At 38.3% G+C, this 18098-nt stretch overlaps 1 long non-coding RNA gene across 3 annotated transcripts in view; it reads right to left on the reverse strand.

Moving 5' to 3' along the window:
* Positions 1-3343: 3343 nt before the first annotated feature.
* LOC113993505 overlaps positions 3344-18098 on the reverse strand; it is a 126279-nt gene continuing 111524 nt past the window's right edge. Inside the window, exons 5-6 of one of the 3 annotated variants that reach the window (XR_005564050.1) lie at positions 3635-3790; positions 3344-3526 (exon numbers count right to left, since the gene is read on the reverse strand). This is a non-coding gene — a long non-coding RNA (uncharacterized LOC113993505). Of the gene's footprint in view, positions 3527-3563; positions 3791-3880; positions 3947-18098 lie in introns of those variants that run through there. The other 2 variants (XR_005564046.1, XR_003542653.2) reach the window with 2 other exon arrangements.

Here is an 18098-nt window from a genome sequence, read left to right on the forward strand (position 1 = left end):
GGATGCTCCATGTGTCTGCACCACTGAGCTTTCTCAGTGATCCAATATACTCCAACAAACAACACTTGTCACTGGGCCAGCCCTAATGCCACTGCAATGGATTTTGCCTATTCAGGAGCAAGTCTGTCCAAGGGCTCTTTTTTTTTTTTCTCCTTATGAGATAAACAGAATTATTATCCCATCTTAATAAATTTGACATTTGACATCAGAGTTAAAGGACTGATATAATTCAGGGATTTGGGATTAGAAAGTGCAAATTGCCTGGATTTATTCCAAAAATTGTTGTTTGGTTTTTGGTTTTGGCTTTTTTTCCCCTGATAGAACCTGGCTGGGAAGGTATTTTCCAGCTGTTAGAAAACTCTGTGACTTAAAAGTACATGTAATGTAAGTGTATCTTTTTGTCAGCTTTAATGTCCTTAAAAATCACTCCACACCCTCATAAACTCCTCTGAAGCAAATATTAATCTCCAATTTTTGTACTCGGACAGAAATATCAGGTGTCAAAGAGTTTGCATTGGAAAGTGGCTTAAGTAGCCTAACAGGTGTCACCTTCCAGGTAAGTTCAAGAAATCACAAATCCAAATTACATAGCCACAGTAAATGACTATAAAATCTAGGGTAACATTTAAAAAGTTTCTGTGTAACTTGTGTAGTGGTGAATTTGATTTCAGTGTATTTTCTTGCCCAAGCATCTGGAGTTGCAAAACTGTCAATGAGAAGGTATATTGGATTTGAAAAGTCCTATCAGCTTTCATATTTAATATTGTGAATAGTAGTATAGGTACCAGGTTTTTCTCTAGATGTTTTCTTAGAATCCTCTGCATTTATAATGATTTATACAAACCATAATGTAATTACAGAACTCAAGGGAAATTTATATTTGCTTGTGTTACAGTGGCACAGCTCAGGACCACATTGCAGCAGGTACTAAAACAAAGAATCACAGAATCAATTAGGTTGGAAAAGACTTCTGAGATCGAGTCCAACCCTTGACTGATCACCACCTTTTCTACTAGACCATGGCACTAAGTGCCACATCCAGTCATTTCTTGAACACCTCCAATGATAGTGACTCTACCACCTCCCTGAGCAGCCCATCCCGATGTTTAAGAACCCTTTCCATGAAGAAATTCCTCCTAATGTCCAAACTGAACCTCCCTTGGTGCAGCTAGAGGCTATGTCCTCTCGTCCTGTCGCTAGTTGCCTGGGAGAAGAGGCTGATCTCCACTAATGAAGTAGTATACTTCAATAAAGGACTGATATTAAAAACAATTCCAGAGAGTAAAATATATTTTGTAATGCTTAGACCCAGGTAAGATCTGCATCAAACTTTTTGAATCATCCCATTATTTATCTGAAAGGAAAGAAAACAGTACAAAACTACATGGGCATCTGCCACGTCTGAGTGAATTAGGTGTCGGCATTCTATGCCTTATGGAGAGATGAACTAGAAAATTTGGAGGCCTGGGTGTTCTAATGTCATGGTACCCAAGAGTCACAATCTTCATTGTTATCCCAGAACATATTTCCTTCCAAAACAGTGGTTTAAATGGCAGCTGATTATAGAGAGTTTTCAGGAGTAACTTTGACTCAAAGGAATATAACAGTTTCTTAATGTATTCCTCTACAGTATACTGCATCAAACCAGATCCAGTCAGACAAAAATGGTAAAGCCTGATTCCAACCAGTTCAAACTGGCTCAAACTGCTTCCAACTGGTTTAAACTGATTCAAAAGGGTTCTGACTGGTTCAAAGCATTTTAAACCAGTTCAAACCGGACCAAGACAGTTAAAACAGGATCAAAGTGGTTCCAACCCACGCAAACCAGTCTAAACTGGATCAAACTGGTTCCAACTGTTTCAAGTGCCTTGATACTCATTGCAAAGAGTTGCAAAATTTGATTGATGACTTTGCAGCAGAGGTACTAAGATCCCCTGGGCTATGCGCGACTTCAGCAAGGCTGGTTTGAACAAGGAAAAGAATCTTTCCTGTGCATTGATAATTCCAAGTAAGATTCATTAGCCCGTGCTCTCACTGAGCGCTGTGTTCCTTGGCACATACTGTCACCTCTGTCCAACCAATCTGAGGACTCATTAGGTACATAAACATCAACAAGGGATGCATATTCAGGTTACACATCAGGTGATTATGATAGTCAAGATGCTCTCGGCTACTGAGATACACCTAAAGCAGCATGGTGTATTTGAGAGAGGGCTGTATTTTGCACGCTCCTTCACTAGCTGTTTGTGGTGGCATGTGGCATGCACACCTGCTTTTGGCTGTGCCATTACCCCAGGCTCTACCATGCTGCTCTTATTTTATGGCAGAGCCCAGCACTATGCAATCCAAAAAGCAGGTGTGTGACAAACCTCTCACTTCAGTGACATACATACCCCAATCCATCAAGTACTGCATTTTTCTCTCACAGTTTAGATAGGCAATTACTTCCTCTGTGGTTGCTGTGTGTTATACCGTGTATCAGCAAATTAAACTACCCTTTTGATATCTTACATTTCAAGAGCAACACAACCTCATTTCAAGTAAAAACTTCTGAGCATTTTTTCATGCTGGGAATAACTATTTGTGGTGGAACTGTGGTCCGAGGAAAATTTCTTTCATACCTACTGAAATCTAATAAAACAAGTGATTGTGTTTCAGCTTCCAAAATCACTACTTTGTCTGCTTATTTCTGGAACCAGATCTTCCAAATTTCCTCTCTTACTTATGAATTACAGTTATGTGCTAAATTTTCAGTCTTGACATTATATTAGCAAGTACGTGGGTCAGCATATATGTTAATAGTGCCCACTTAAGCAGTTTAAACAGTGTTTCACCTCATAGCAACCATCACTCTAGAACTGTGCTGAATCACCTGGAAGACCATATGATGTCCTGCTCCTGATGCCATTTGAGGTGCACAGCTCCCATTTGTTTAATAAATTAACAATTTAACAATTAACAACTCTGTTGTCCTCACCATTCTTTCTAAGAGCTTGGATTTTCATAATATCTGATGTGGACCTTCTTGAACTAAAGTAATTATACTAAAGGTAGGGCCAAATTCTGTCTCTGTATGCATGCTAGATATTGTGCATAACATCCTGTTGTAATTCCTGCAAGAGGATGCTGCAATCTGAGCTTAGGACTTGTTCACCTAGGGAAGAAAGGTTAAAAATTCAAAAGTGTTTTAAGTCTCACTTTCAGTAGTCAGGGGCATCATATTTTTGAATGACAACAGGACTTAGGCTCCTTGCCCATTTTTGAAATCTGTGTCCTCCAGCTACAGCCAAATAATGCAGCCAAAGAGCTTTTTCTTTCATATGAATTGTCTGTAAACAGATCACAAATTTCTTATTTATTTATTCTCTCTTCACATTTGTTTGGTGAATATTTTCTCTGAACATCTCCTGAGCTGTAGCTCATTCATACACAATTCATCATGAGCATTTGAAGTCCAGTATTCAAACTATTTTCCTTATTCCAATGGAATGATACCATATGAAAACATTTCCCATCAACAAATATTCTGTAACAGAAAACAAAAAAAAAAAAAACCAACCAAACAATAAGCGTGATCATTTTAATCTCTATCTCTCTGGAAATTCACTGCAAAAATACAAAAGGTGAGACCTACTGTCAGTTCCTATTTGTTGGGACCTGAGGCGAGCGTTGCCCTCGCTGTTTCTGAAGGCAGCTCCGGTGGCGACAGGCGGCTGAGCGATTGCGGTGCCTCCCAGCAGAGGGAGATATGATACATCGACTCCGGCCCCGGCTGCACAGCTCTCAGTCTCTGCAATAGATCGATGAGTCATGAATGTTTTAGGAACATGTCAGAGTCCCATGGCTTCTCATTATCTAAGCATTTTATCTGAGTACAAACCTCTTTTAGGCCTGTCCCTGTTAGCTGCATCATCCTATACCAGATTTTGTCAGTCTCCGTCTTCAGCTGAGGTGAAGGACATGAATAACTTGATATATTTCAGTCTGTTGCACAACAACATCATATTCCTCTCTCCCTCTCCACTCACAATTATTTTTTGTAGCATTGTAACTACATATCTACCTTTAAGTTGAATATTGATGTGACTGACAGGTCTCAGTCTGCCCCAGGATCATCAGATTCCACTGAATTTGGTTATCTCTTTTGTTTGACAAGTACTAATTTCTGATTTTCCAGTCCAGGGTATGATGTCTCCAAATTTCTTTACCAATGTCACAAAAATGCTTTCTCCGATGGCTGAATGCTACCTCACTGCCCACCTCTGCCTTTGTGTTTTCCCCCTGCCTTAGGTACCATGAGATAACAACATAATTGCTTTTGGGATCTTTGTTTCAAATTCTCTCTGTAGGTGGGTATACTGGGTTTCTCTTACTCTATGCATTATTTTATGGATTCTCTTCCCTGATACACTTTGCAGAAAGTGACATTTGAAATAATTATAATTACAGCATTTATTAAACCACTTCTTAAGGGAGGAAACTGATAGCATGCAGAAAGAAATACTAAAGAAGAATAAGGAAACTCTCTGGCAAAATAAGAAGATGTAGGTTCTATGAAGAAACATATTTTCTGACAAAATTAACTGTTAATGTAGTATTTTGGTGCTCTACAATAACATCAAACTTACACACAGACCTATGTAACATTCATCTGTCTTCTAGATAAAAAAATTGCATAATTTTAATTGTTACAGATTTGCTTTATAGTTCGATATATTTGTAGTTTCATACATGAACTATTTTGTGAAAACATATCACATTAAGCAAACTATGGGAGTTTGAGTACATGGCAATGGCCCCAGCCTTCCCATTTCTATCTACTTTGTGAGGAAAACCAACTACAGCAAAAACAAAGAACCTTAATTTGTATGTTTGGGGTTTTTCCCCTTTTCATTTTGAATTTTGACAAACTACTCTGTTGTACTGTGCATTTGAAGTGCAACTCTCCCCATTAGCTGCTCTACTGCATTTACTCCTGCCAATGTGTAACTGAATAATATGTTTTTTACTCAACAGAAAGAAGCTTTCATAGGGAGAACCTCAAATTTCTGACAATAGCATCTGACAATAGGAGAAAATCTGTTGTAATGCCTGTAATGGAAGCCTAGTTGTGTGTTTTCAGTCTTTTTTCTCCCTGGCCTCTTGGTGGCAGGGCAATTAGAGCTCAAATGTACAGGGGAAGTTATCCCAGTACAGTAATCAAAGCAAACATTATATAGATTTTGATTGCTTCACAAGAATGAAGTATTTGTTAGCTGAAGTAGCTTTATTGATTCAAATGAGGAGATGTATTTATTCTGTTTTGTGAAGTGCTCCAAGCTGTGTATGCATTTAATGCTTATGAACTCAGAGATGAAGGACTAGAAAAGTTCCGTGTCAAGCTGTAGAAGAGAAACTGTATCATTTCCAAAATGTTTATTCTAATGTTCTTTTCAAAAGCCAGTTATAATACTCGCAGTTATCATTATCATCTTATAAAAGACCTTTATGTTTCACAAACAGCGTGATTTGTTTAAGTCACATAATTAACAACATTCTTGGCTGTTTAGTAATAATTAGTTTGTTTTCGTAGAAGTACTCTGTTTCATCTATCTGTATAGAGGCTGAAAAATGATGGAATAACAAAAATGTTCAGTCTCAAGGCCGAAGATGAAAAGTTTATGAAAATAAAAATCACTCACAATGACAACATGTGATCCTGTTTTAAGTATGACCCTTAGCTCCTTAAAGCTCATGCTATTCAATGCTAGAAAGTAACTTGTGTGATTTGTGATACCACAGTAGTTTAAATTGACAGCCTTAAGGGTTTTTTTGTCTGAAGACATTATTAGTAATTCAGCTGTGCATTTTCTCGTGTGCAACACAGACAACATCAAGCAAAACTTGAAAAATAAAGAGAAGGCTCCCCTTGCTTCTGAAGTCTAACCAGGATAATGTGTGTTCCTTGTAACACACTGAAAAAAAGTTTAAGTTTTGTCCCAAGAAGATGTATTCTATGTCTGCTCTTATTTCAAGTGAAGTTCTGCAGAGATTTACAGAAACCAGCTCAGGCCCCTTGGGAATAAGTCCTCTATGTGAAAAACCTTGTGCCCTTTCACCTGTAGGACTCTACTGTAAAGATAATAGTGAGAGCCTTTATTTTGGCCAGGGAGCATTGAAGGTTATCTGCAGCTGTCTAATTTATTACCACTTCAATTCAAGACCTACATTTTTATTCATTGTTTCTCTGATGAGTAATGCTTTGAAAGGTAATATCAAATAAATGGACCCATGGCTGTGGCCCAACAATGCTTTCTGTTATTAGATGTCTCAGTTGTTCTGTGTTCAAGGATGATTAAAGTATCTTGAACGGAGTTTCTTAGTTCATTTCATTCTATGTGCATACATAAATTAGTTGATGGTAATCTATTAATAAAAACTTAATATTCTACATTATTCTCTATAAAATGTAGCAGGTTTTTTTCTCTTTTTTCTTTTTTTTTTTTTTTTGGAACTAGAACTATTCGCTCTCCTCAAGAGTCTGATAAGACACAGATTATAATACTGCCTTGATAATGGCCAAGACTTTTGCTTCCTCTGAATAACATGAACTCGAAGATGAAAAGTGATACTTTCTCTTCATAACTAACATTAGTCATTATTTAGTCTTGAGATTATTAAAACCAGTTCTGAAATGTGGAACAATAACTTACCCCTGAAAACAGGATATGGTAAACTCTGTTTTCTTGGTCCCAACAAAGCAGTACCAGCAATCATGCTATATGCAAGATAGACATTCCCTAAAAGCTGCTCCTTCTCCAGACCACAGGAGGTAAAAAAGGGCAGAACTTGATTTTGACAAGGTTAGACCACAACAGACCTGCCTGGGGACTCATCGATTTCTCTGGAGTTGAACTGTTCCGAGTAGCAACAATGCCGGCTCACTTAACGACCGCTTTGAAAAGCAAGTTTTAATGATCAAATGACTAAGAGAGAAGGCATAGGGTGGAAGAGAGCAGACACAGGAGGGGAACGAGACAGAATATTGCCAGACAGTCTCAATACTCACAGCAAGTGGAGTAACTATGTTAATTATTGGAGACCTTGGGTTCTTTCTGCCTGTTCTACACGTTCTCAAAAGTGTCCTGGAAGAGGAAGGCATAAATTGGAACTGAGAAAGAGTAGCATTTTGGAGGCTGCTGGCTGACTTTTTATTCTTTTAATTTTTAGCAAATAAGGAAGACTAGATTACTTTAGAAGAAAATTGAAGAACGGATCACAGTTTACAAGGATGAGCATGTGGGAGGACTGCAGGGGATGGAACACTGTAAAAGTAATAGGACATAATATATAAGCAGCAAGATCCTTTTTCTTAGAAGAATCAAATAAACAATATGATCAAAACTAGGACAAGATTCACAGTTACAAGCCAAGAAAAGATTTCATGATTCTTGTTCCTCCCCACACCTCTAACATTTCAGGGATTGTCAAAATCCCTCTAGGAGTACAGAACATCTTTAGCCATTTCCCTTTTTTTTTTTCTCTCCAAAAGGAATTTATTTTTCACTTAAATTTACTTTTACTCCACACATGCTTTCCATCTTTCTCTGCAAGAAAAATCATTCTCACAGTGATGCAGCCTGCAATATGGTAGCTGGGCTACCTTTGAGTATTTGATGGAAGGTAGCACTGTAACTTTATCCATTTAGCCAGATTTTTGTGCATGGTGGAACTTCAAAAAAAAAAAAAAAAGGAGTTCAGAGAGTGCAGAGGAGTCACTGTGTAGTCTTACCCCATTTTGGCATGGGTCCAGACCTTTTGTTGCCCTTTTAAGGACATTTGTCTGCCCTAGGAGTACCATGTGTCCTTAATGTTTACAAGAGAATTAAGATCACCAGTGATAGTGGTCTTAGGATCAAGAGGCAAGTCTACATTCAATACCTTGTTTATACTCCTAGATGGTTTTCCCAGAATTAGTACACACATCAACAATTCCATAATGTATGAGTAAGATCTGTTTATTCCTTACCACGGCTTCAGCATTAATCATTTATCCTTCTCCAATTCATCAGTAAAACTCTATGCTGTGGAAAAGTACTAAAAGATGTTTAGTGTCTTGCAGCAGGATTAGGCTTAGACCTAGTCCAGATTTAACAATACCTTTTTGCACAGGGATATTACACTGCTGTACTGCTCTCTGCTCAAACATATGGAAGTTTTCCATTCAGCTGTGCCTTGCTTTCAACAAGCAATTTTGGCAAACAGATTTTTAGAGACATCCAAAGGTAATCATATATAAATTTTTGAGAACAGAAGATCATTTATGTGGTACGTTTTGCACAAATTATAGAAAAAAGATTATAATCTGTGAAGATCCCTGACATCTTGCAGTGCTGTAGAAAGCTGTGAGGCCAAAGCTAATGGAGTTTTCTTGGGTATTGGACTGCTGTCATGCTTGTCTCTGCTGATGAGTGGCATAATTAAGAAACTTGTGTCAGTCTGGGGCTTATGATAGGAGGAGAAAGACCTTTTTAGATCACTGCATCTAGAAGTTGAGCTGCCCTTTTTTTTCCCGTCTTCTATGAAGTATTAGTACAAGGTGAACAAGGTGAAGGTGATTGGTGCTAAGAGATATCAACTGGAAGAGAAAATAACAACAAATAGAACTAATATTTTTGTAGAGTTGCCTAAAATCCAGAAAAGCAGGGAGAATCTTCCATGTTTTGTCTGCTACTGGTTTCCTGAGAACTTCGGAAGATATCACTTAGTGAACTAAGTCCTTTCATAGCTGCTGAAGTGTTATAGTAGCTTTTACAGCTACTAAAGATGGTGTGCTCATTAGCAGATCGGCCCTGCAACTACACAGCCATTGCTGCAAATCACTGGGGGGGGATGTTTTTCTGGAAACTCAAGGCCACAGTACTTGATGTGGTTTTCACCTCTCATGATAACACTTTTCATTTGGACCACTTAACTCTTTGCAGTTTTTAATTCAGCTGGCCTGTAAATAGAGCTACTGTTTTCCCCACATACAGTATTTATGTTCTTCCACATTTAACCCCAATAGAATTAGTGCTAAAGGTGAACATTAAACCAAAGAATGATTCCTTTAATTATATCTGCTACTGACACAAATGTTCTTTATATCCAGAATCTCCTGCTAGTACTCTTATGAACTACCAAGTTCCTCTGGCAGGAAAGCAAGTGTTCACAAGCTTAAGGAATTCCATAGTCATTTTATTGATGGCAATTCTGTTAGTTGTGTGCTCTGAGGCTGCTGCTGGTGCAAGGTCTGGTTTGGCTAATGGATTCTGCACACAGAGCACACGTTCAAGAAGAATTCTCCAGGGAATCGAAAAATGAGCTATTACCCTTATATAGACACTAGAAGAAAACAAAACAAAAGAACCCTCCAAACTTAATACAACAATATTTATAAAGTGCGGTTCAGCCTGGATGGTGGGATGTCTAGAAACTTTGCTTATATGTTTGTAACTCTGTCTAATTACAGAAAAGTTTGCTGTGAGTACCTAAACCATATGTAGATGGCTTACAGTCTTTGCTCAGGCATTTCTAAAGATATGTGCCTCATGTGGTTTATCTTTTTTTGTCTGTCCCTCTGACATGCACAGTCCTCAGCATAATCTCAGTGGTTTTTTTCAGGAAGATGGGGTGAGAACAGGCTGTCATTCTTGTGGAGACATTCACTCCCTTGCCCAAGCAAACTCTGCAGCCTCCAGGAAGGCAGGGAGCTGGGAGTTCCTTGGTCAATTTAAGTACTCACCATCATTAACCCCAACCACATCTCACTCTCTCAGTGTGAAGAAAATGTGTTGCCTACCAATATTGCTTTACCCTAAGTCGTCACAACTCCCTACCAGTCTTTCAGACTCTTTGGCAGCTGCCACAGACTGAGAAACACTGACTTAGAGGACTGCTGATAGCCTAGTCAACCACACTGCAAAAACCAGTACCAACTGATGGCAAAGGAAACTACACAGTTCTGCAAATCCCAGCACATACAAAAAATCCTGGCAATTTATTTGCATGTAGATTATGGAGTAAGATCTTATGAACATATATGAAATGTGTCTGGGGGAAGTCCTTTTTGTATTAGAGAGGAACTCACACAAAAATGCTTGCCATACTTACAACCAAAAGTTTGTGAGTTGCCTCCTGAGAAAGCTAAAGGACAGAAGTACTTGTTGTTAGCTGTAAAGTGCTAATAGGCATGACACAAAGAGGATTAACCATGTCGAGAGTTTGGGAACTTGAGGATGAACATTTTTTGTCTCAAGCCACAAAGTCTTGTGCTTCTGGACTCTTCAGGTCATGCTTGGTCTGGATGTGTCGTAGCCAGATATTAAATTGGACTCATTTAGAAATCACAGAACTCATTAAAAATCACAGAAGGAAAGGTTGGAAGTTGATCTCACTGCCTGAAGGAGGAATAAGTTAGCCCATGTCTCAAGCATGCTTAGGAATGGCAATTAAAATCTAATTCTAATTAGCAGTACTGGATGCTACTCTAAATAAAAAGAAATTTGCAGATTTGTTGTGCAGATTCTTAGCTGCAGTAGGCAAGTAGTAGACAATGTGCAAGTTAATCACTGATGCAAGAGCAAATAGACTAGATTGTATATACAAAAAACACACACTAAAGATTTCTTTTGCAAGATGAGTTACTGTCAGACCAGACGTCAAGGGTGATGTTGAGGCCAGGGCAACCTGTTTAGGCTTTAGTATCTGATTTGATTTCTGGTTAATTAGGGCTGAGAAGTTGGAAAGTTTGCAACTCTGTTGCATATCCTTTACCTGCTCTGAGGAGACAAATTAGGAGAAACCCCAGGCTGTCAGTTTTCTATCTCTAATAATCATCCAATAAAAATTACAGAGTCTACATAAAGTCTCCAGCTGCCAGCTCAGACTCGTTACTGTGGGTCATGTCATCTGGAGAGCCAAAAGAAGTGAGGATCCAGGAACTCTAAGCATTAAAGGTAAATCGTCTTTTATTCAACCATTATTATTGCAAACATCAGGAGATCTGAAAACCGTGTCCCAAATAAGGCAATTATTATAAACAGGCACTGCATTTGATCCTTTCAATTTATGATCACGGTATAATACATACTTTTATTAATTTGAGCAGTGTCAGGTACTGATCCTGCATATGTCCCACCATGCAGTAACTTCAGAAATGTGACTACTGCTATTACTATTCATGTGTGTACATCCTGCAGTGTGCCTAGGGCCAAGATCCTGAAAGTTCAGCATCTAAATATCTTTTGAGATTACGGCCTACATTAAACATAATTGAATTTGCGATACATTTTGGCATAATGCTTCCAGAAACTACACTAATAACTGTAATAATCCCTAACCTAACTGTTACAAGGGAGGGGAATCATGTTAGAATTATAAGAAACAGAAACACATGGAAATACTTAAACTGTGTCACCCAACGTTATATACTGTACTTTTTAATTGCAAGGAAACTGGGACTGCAGTGAAAAACAGCAACACTTGTGAATTTGGACTGCCATTACTGTCACATTTTGTTGAGTACTACATTTATACACATTTTAATGGTACTCGAAATAGAATGCCAAACCTTCTCAGCTTTACTTGCTCTATAAAAAGAATATGAAGGCAAAGTCTAGAAGCAAAGGAAAGAAAAGAAAAAAAAAGATATGAAGAAAGAATGGAAAAAGAGGAAAAATCTATGTGTGATGCCTTTCCTGGAAGCAATTCAATGGAAATAGTTACAATAAAACTATTGTAGAAATAAAGACATATAATACACTGTTCCTAAATGAAAGTAGATCTTTTTACTACTGTAAAACATGTGAAGTGCTACCTGTCAGTAGTTAAGCATAAACCAAAGCTTTTCTCTTCATCTTCAAAAACAGAAATCTCAAAAATGGACTAAATACAAATCCAGTGATTTTCATTAAGACAATTCTGTACAGATTTTTAAATAGCCCTTTAAAACTCTGCTTGATTATTATTTACGTGCAACTCTTATAATAGAGCCCCAGGCTTTCACAAGAACACGTATTTTATGACTTTCTGAAGGCAATTTAATGTATTAGGAAGAAAAAGGAAAAGGGAAAGGAGGGAATTTATCCCAAAGATGTTTGGCTACCTTCTTACTTGTAATTCCATACAGCAATAAAATGTCTGGCAAATAAGGGGAAAAAAATTGTCCTCTTTTTTGCATATGGTGAATTGTAGAACCCATATTAATATTCATAGCCTCTCCTCTATCTCACCTTGAGCAGCTTTAACTACAACTGAAAGGCTGAGTCTAGTGCTTCAATGGAGACCTTTATCTTGGCACTTGCTTAAATTCTGCTTCATCCAAAATGGTATAAGTAAATTTGCATACACTGAACTTATAATATTAAAAAGATATGCTTTCACTTCCAAAACACTACAGTCCCTATTTCTGAGTTTATTACAACTTAATTCAACTCAACCATGACTGGGCAAACGCTGTAGAATGAGGTCTGCATACACTGCTATGATGGGTGCTGAGTTGCAGACATGGTAGATGTGAACTGGCATTTAAGATGCCTTTCAACTTGTTGGCAGCGTCAGGTTTCTAAATCGTGTCTGTAAATGCAGCTTTTGAACATGTGAGGCCTAGAAATAATTCACCAATATGGGATAATTCTTATTAATTCAAATTTTTATGTCACTGCTGCACCTCTTCAAGTCATGCTAAGTTAGCCTGTCAGTTTAATCACGGTGCAGGCAAGCTGCATATTTGGAAACTTACCTGGAGAAGTTATCTTTGTTTTCAGAACTTATGAAAGGAATTCCAAGATACTGACTGTAGTGTCTTGCCTTGTGTTCCTGCCTCAAGGATTAACATTTTGCCTGTAATAATCATCTGAGCTCTTATTCTCTAATTTAATTTAAAGGCATATATAAAATTAAAACTTAAATAGTTCAAAGGAAAAGACTTTATCTCTCACACGGTTAATGAGAAGGCGACAATACAAATATCCAACTTAAAAATGTAACTAAGTTTTGGTCTCAAACATTGGAGCAACTTCAGAAGAGCACGGACTCTGTATAAACATTCAGTGATACTAAACTCTTTCTAGGTTAACATAAGGAGAGTAAAATTGTTTGAAATTCATTGGTATATGAACTAGACTTGAATTTCTTTAGCAAAAATGGGTTCCTTGCTATACTGCCTTGCAACTCAGACCCCTTATGGCAACTGTGTCACGTAAAGATGAACTGCAAAGATTTGTACTGTAGTTGTGCTGCTTGTTAAGACAGAGTGTGTTTATAACGACATACAGGCATGTGGAAATTTGTGATTAGGTCCTGTATCCATGCAGCAACATTAAGATTAGTGGGGCTGAACACAATTTCAGGAGCTGTCCCATACATATTTCTTCATGAGCCTAGAATGCAGAAAGCTCAGGAAAACCTCTGTAGCTATTGTGAAAACACCATCTAAGATTTTCCTTTTTCCTATGGCAAGGACATAACAGTGCCTCAAACCATCTAAATATTATTGTAATAATTGACATACTCAATTGGGAAATATACTGAATTTGCCTTGGGAAAAGAGACAGGACAAAAAGCTATTCTAATACAATTATTTTATATGGAATGCAACAGGTCATGTAATCAACCTATATTAAGCACTGCATAATTACATTTTTTCTTTCAGATCACCAAAGCAGTGCAATAGCTGGAATATAAGAGTGCCATGAGCTGAATAGAAATACAACCAAGTTCAAAAATATTTAAAATTTTAGCTGAATGTATCCTGCCCAGGATACATATCCTGCTGCCAGATCTGGATATGACTTTTGAACAGAAATTAACCATCCCCTTCCTTTGGTAGAAAGAATTCACAGTAGCAAGTGCTTCCCTTTGAGGGTGCAGCAACAAGCTGCCCTGCTAATCTTGCTTCCCTGGAGGCCCTGCAGCTGCCTTGCTCAGCACTTAGAGTAAGTTAGATAAGTGCTTATATATCACAGCGACAGGCATTATAAATATCCTGCTCGACTGTGCTTATGAAGCTGCATTAAGTCCAGTGCAATTTACATGTGCAACTGGAGGCAGAACATTCGGTGTGGTTTTACCCGTTAACCACACATGTAGTGACCTTCCCAACCACCCAGCTAAAATGCCTGATGTCCAAAATTGCCAAGCTGACTCCTTTCTGCCAGCACCTACATGGGAAGCACCTATGTTATCAGCAGATCTGCACTGCAGAAGTGGCTGAGTGCCTGCTCTGTGCACTATCGAGTGACATCAACAAAGACCTCAGGCCGGTGGTCTTGGGGACAATCAGCATTTCCTTGCCACTTATATTCCCAACAACTTCAGTGGGAACTCAGAGCATTTTGAGTCTCCCAATTCCGTGCCCAGCCCAGCTATCAGTATAAGTCTCATGCCACACAAAATTTTGGAAGCAACTCCCTGTGTTTTGCTTTTAATGTGACCTACAGTTGAGCCACTGGTGAAAGAAGCTTCAGCTCTGAGTAATCACACTGTCTGCATCAACATGATTAAGCAAGCAATACATTCAGAGCTTTGCAGATGAGATAAATTAAAGCTTTTTGTTCAATGGCATTGAATGCGTTTGAGTTAAAAAAGGGCGTATAGTGTCCCTTCAGTAACCCTGCCTTGTCATCGTGATACACCACCCTGTACTCCTGGATCAGAAAGATTAAGAGAAGCATTTACATCTTGCATTAATGAAGCAACAGATTATGGGGTTGTGCACTCTGTTCCTGTTTGCTTATTTTTATTTATTTATTTATTTTACAACCTAAGAGAATCAAAGTTCCAGTGGGCTGAAGAGGATGATCTCAGCTGATGTCTGGAAGTAATTTTATAATTGCCCAATAAGTCAGAAATGACAAAATCCACTTTTTTTCCCATGGTACTGAGACCACCAGTTGCTGTATTTCCTGCCATGCTCTATATTGTGTGTACTCAAGAGGCTTCTTTTCAAGACAAAAACTGTTTACATTCATGAACTAAAATAAGATATATTGTGCAGTGAAGGATATTTGGTTAGAGAAGAAAAAGACTGGGAGAAGGAGAGAGAAAATAAAAACAATAAATAGTGACTTGAGCCTTCAAACATTCTTCCTTTTTCTTTTTCTTTTTTTCTTTTAATAGTGCTTTGAGGTTTGTTTTGTAACAATTTCTCAGCAGAAGTCCTGAGGTTTCTCACAGATGAGAATTATTATTTCCCAAAATTGTTTTTACTATCTGGTTGCAGAAAGGAACACGGTTACTTTCTCAAACAAAAGACACCTGTAACCCTACCATCATTAGAGAGGTTCATGGTGACTCTCAGTAATCTTTGTATGAGGAAACTTTGCTCAAATTGACATTTTAGCAGCAAAGCCTGGTGGCGAGAGGTACAAACCTGATCTCTCCTATTTAATCTCAAACCTGTGAACCCAGAAGATAACACTGAAGTTCAGGATTGCCTCTAGGTCTTTCTCCTCAGGGTGAACATGTAATTATGATAAATCTCACTTCCTCATTGTACTGTTATAGCTAAATGTAAATACAATGAGTCAGATCTCAAAATAAACAATTATTGAACTCCTTTCAGAGTTATTAAAGTATCCCTCTCCCTTGCCTAACACATCTGTCATACAAGTAGAAGAGAGCAGACGGTGTGATCTGCAGCCACATTTGCGTGGTCACCTCCGCTCAGATCCTAGAGCTCTAAGAGAGGCTCTTACTTATGAGTACATACAGTACAAAGACAATGTGCCATACAAACAGAAAGAAGGCTGGATGCAATGAACCAAACAGCCATCCTTGTGCTTGGTGTTTTATTCCCCATCCTCTGCTAGAGAAAGAGGCTATGTATTATGTACCCAAATCAGGTCAGTCTTCTGTGGCTGGGCACCAAAAACCTCGTTCCTATAGATGCTCTGCTTTTTGGATTGCAGAGGCTGTGTTTGTACACCACATAATACAACAAAGACCTCAGGTCTCAGGTGTGACCTGTAGGTGATAGTGCAATACACTTACTAGGGAAGTCATATTTTATGATGTCCTTTGTCTTTTTACAAGGGCATTAGGCACTGTGAGGTTGGCTAGTCAGGATTATTGCTTTGTGACTGGTAAGCTCCAAATTCTGTCTTGTCTGATTAACACCTTCTTTAGCTTATTTCCAGGTGTCAGTGGATGCAGTGGGGCTGCCTGTAAGCAGTTCTTCACTGTGACAAACTTAGAGAGACCAAGTGACTTGCCAAATATTTTTTTCCAGGGTGCCTGCTGCATCCAATCTGTCTTTTTGGCATCTACAAGCCTTACAAACTGCATGTCCTCCCGTCATCTGCTATTTGGCTATTGTCTTGTTTAAAAAAACAGGTTTTTTGGAACTTAAATGTCAACAGGTGTGACCGAGTGTATGAAGGCATGTTGTACAGAAACGTGACTAATTATAATCTTCTTTTCCCTTTAATTTTTATCCCATTAACAATTAAAGTAAAAAATAACATGCATACAGAGCCCTGTGACTTTTTTTAAAAAAAGTTCTCTAATTAATAGAGCTTCTAATTAATGAAGTCTTACAATCTGTGTCGGATACAAGTCACCCCAACTCATACACATCTTGCTGTTTACTGCAAGCCTGGAGTCAAGCTGACCTGTCAACCATTTTGTACACAGCATTTCTGGAGTAGGGGCAAGGGTCTGACCAACATCTAACTCAAATAAGCAGCTTCCGAACAGATGGGATTGGAGACCTGGCAGCCGAAATTCCCATTCTGTTCATTGACTGTGGGCACAGAACATAGCCTGTCCAGACAGATTTTGCACCCTCAGTTAGCAAGCCTATGGCAAAGGTGTTGTACAAGGAGATCTGTGAATATTTTAAAGCTCTGAATCCCAAATATCACACATGTTGAAATGCCAAGTGATAGAGAGTATTTGTGTCTCATTAAAGTGCCTCATTATGACAAAGAATGGCAACAAAGAACACACACTCTACCTTTCCCTCTTGTTTCTCCTTAGACACACAAAAGAAAGGAAAATTCATGGGTTGTGCTTCGTCATGTACAGTTGCTTAGATTGAGGGGAAAGAAAACCGCATGGACTCCCATCCATACCTCTCCAAAACACCAACCAAAATACAAAGAAATGGGCTGCCCTTAATAAAAAGGGCACGATCCAGAATACCCTGTATCCCAAAGTGCTGACTTATGCTTATCTCTAAGCATCTGTAACTCCCTGCTCTGTGCAGCTTTATTAGGATAAATAAAGAAAACATGTCTGAGGGCAAAAGATGGAAAGAAGCAAGGCTTTTAATGATTATTCACTAGAGATTGATTCTTCTCAGTGCCTTATCATCAGTCTTACAGTCACTTTGCTACACTCAGGGTCAGAGCAATCGTATTTGTGTATACTTGTTTGTGCAAGCGTGGGTGAAGTAAAGGGAAGTATGAAATGTTAGGAATTCCAGTGTTGTAATTCCACCCTTGTTGCTTCATAATGAGATTTTCCTGTGTTCCAGGTACTGCCTATTTATCTCTTAACTGTCATTGCCTCTCCTACTCCGTTTAATCCAGGCAGTGCTGGAAGGTTAACACAGAGGTTGGGCACGGAATCTTTTTGCATTATGCCAAAAAGATTCACTAAAATAGGTCTGCGTAAAAAACTTTGTGATGAATTCACAAAGCCTCCTGTAAATGCCTAAGGACTTTGCACTCTATAAATATTTAAAACAAATATCTCCCAATACATAAACACACTCATTTCCTGCTGATAAACCCAGACGCATCAGCAGGGGTGGAGGGAAGGCAGTTATTTGCACTCAGATGTTGTTTAGCATATCCTTAGATTCAATGAAACTTTTTTGTGTTAATTCTTCCTTTTCACTTATCCTTTTCATCATCACATAGCATTTAAAAATGCAGGAGATGTAATCCAGCTCCTAATCTTAGCTAATGGGAGCTGTATCTAATTAAAAACTCATCAGTGTAAAAATATATTTTGTTCACAGCAAAAGGAAAAAAAATACAAAACCCAACTTTTAAAAATTCCATCCTGCAATATTGCTACTTTTGTTTTTTGTGCATGATCTGTGCAATTAGACATTACTTTACTTCAATTAA

Source organism: Pipra filicauda, unplaced genomic scaffold (assembly GCF_003945595.2).
Source record: "Pipra filicauda isolate LSUMZ 115617 unplaced genomic scaffold, ASM394559v2 scaffold111_size4109106_pilon, whole genome shotgun sequence".
Taxonomy (NCBI): Eukaryota; Metazoa; Chordata; class Aves; order Passeriformes; family Pipridae; genus Pipra; species Pipra filicauda.